We start from the raw sequence: 2021 nt of genomic DNA on the forward strand, positions 1-2021 counted from the left end.
CTATATCTATATCTATATCTATCTCTATCTCTCTCTCTCTCTCTCTCTCTCTCTCTCTCTCTCTCTCTCTCTCTCTCTCTCTCTCTATATATATATATATATCTATATCTATATCTATATCTATATATCTCTCTCTCTCCTCTCTCTCTCTCTCTCTCTCTATATCTCTCTCCTCTCTCTCTCTATATCTCTCTCCTCTCTATATCTCTCTCTCTCTCTCTCTCTATATCTATATCTATATCTCTCTCTCTCTCTCTCTCTCTCTCTCTCTCTCTCTCTCTCCTCTCTTCTGCTCTCTCTCTCTCCGTCTCTCTCTCATCTCTATCTATATCTTATCTATATCTAATATATCTATATCTATATCTATATCTATATCTATATCTATATCTATATCTATATCTATATCTATATCTATATCTATATCTATATTTCTATATCTCTCTCTCTCTCTTCTCTCTCTCCTCTCTTCTCTCTCTCTCTCTCTCTCTCGTCTCTCTCTCCTCTCTCTCTCTCTCTCTCTCTCCTTCTCGGTCTCTCTCTCTCTCTCTCTCTCTCGTTCTCGCCGCCTCTCTCTCTCTCTTCCCTCTCTCTCTCTCTCTCTCTCGTCTCTCTCTATATCTAATATCTTATATCTATATCATCTCTCGTCTTCTCTCTCTACCTCATCCTCTCTCTTCTCTCTATAATCTATATATCTCTCTCTCTCTCTCTCTCTCTATATATCTATATATCTCTATCGTTTCTCCTTCTCTTCTCTCTATAATATCATCTATATATCTCCCCTCGGCTCACTCTCTCTCTTCTCCTCTCCTCCTCTCCTCTTCTCTCTCCTCTCCTCTCCTCCCTCATCTCTAATAATATATTCCTTATATATCCTTCTCCGTTCCTCTCTCGTCTTCTCTCGAGCTCGTTCCACTCTTCTCTCCGTCCGATCCCGTATAATATCTATAAATATCTTCTCCTCTCTAATTCTCCTCCTCTCTCTCTCGCTCCACCTCTCTCCCGATCATTCTCTCCGCTCCCTCTCTCCCTTCTCGCCCCTGCTCCTCTCGGCTCTCCTCTGAAATCACGTCTTCATATATCTTATATATCTCATCTCTCTCTCTCGTACTCTCTCTCTCCTCTCTCTAATATATTATATATCTTCTCTCATCCTCACTCTCGTCTCTCTGCTCTTCTCTCCTCTCTCTATATATCTATATTCTCTCTCTTAGTCATCTCATATCACCTCTCTCTTCAGTCTCTCTCTCTTCTCTTCTCTATAATAATCTAGTATATCTCTCTCCCTTCTCCTCTCTCTCTCTCTATAATATCTATATGACTCTCTTCTCCTCGCTCTCCTCTCCTCCTCGTTCCCTCCCCTCTCTTCTTCTATATATATATCTATATATCTCCTTCTCTCTCTCTTCTCTCTCAATCCTATACTATAGTCTATACTATCTCCTTCCTCTCTCTCTCCTCCTCTATATATCTAATATCTCTATATCTCTCTCCTCTCGGTCTCTCGTCTCCTCTATATTCTCGTATTATTCTCTATATATCTCTCTCTTCTCTCTTTTTCTCTCTTCTCCATCTATATATCTATATCTCTATATTCTTCTCTCTCTCTCCTTCTTTGCTCCCTCTCTATATCTTCTCTATCTCATAATATCTCAGTCTCTCTCTCTCTCTCCTCTTATATCTATCTCTTAATTCTCTAATAATATCTCTCGTCGTCACCTTGTCCTCTCCTCTCTTCTATATCTCTATAAATCCTCTATCTCTTCCTCTCTCTCTCTCTCTCATCTTGCTATATCTCTATAATTTTCTATATCTCTCTCTCTTCGTCTCACTTCGCTTCTCTCTCTCTATATATCTCTATATTCTCTATCTCTTCTTCCTTCTCCTCCCTCTCTCTCTCCTCCTCTCTCTTTAAATATCTCTATAAAATCTCTATATCTCTCTCTCTCTCCTCCGCCCTCTTTTCCTCTCTTCTCTCTCCCTCTCACTCTCTAAATAAATCTCGTATATCTCTATATCTC

This window comes from Xenopus laevis, chromosome 8S (assembly GCF_017654675.1).
Source record: "Xenopus laevis strain J_2021 chromosome 8S, Xenopus_laevis_v10.1, whole genome shotgun sequence".
Taxonomy (NCBI): Eukaryota; Metazoa; Chordata; class Amphibia; order Anura; family Pipidae; genus Xenopus; species Xenopus laevis.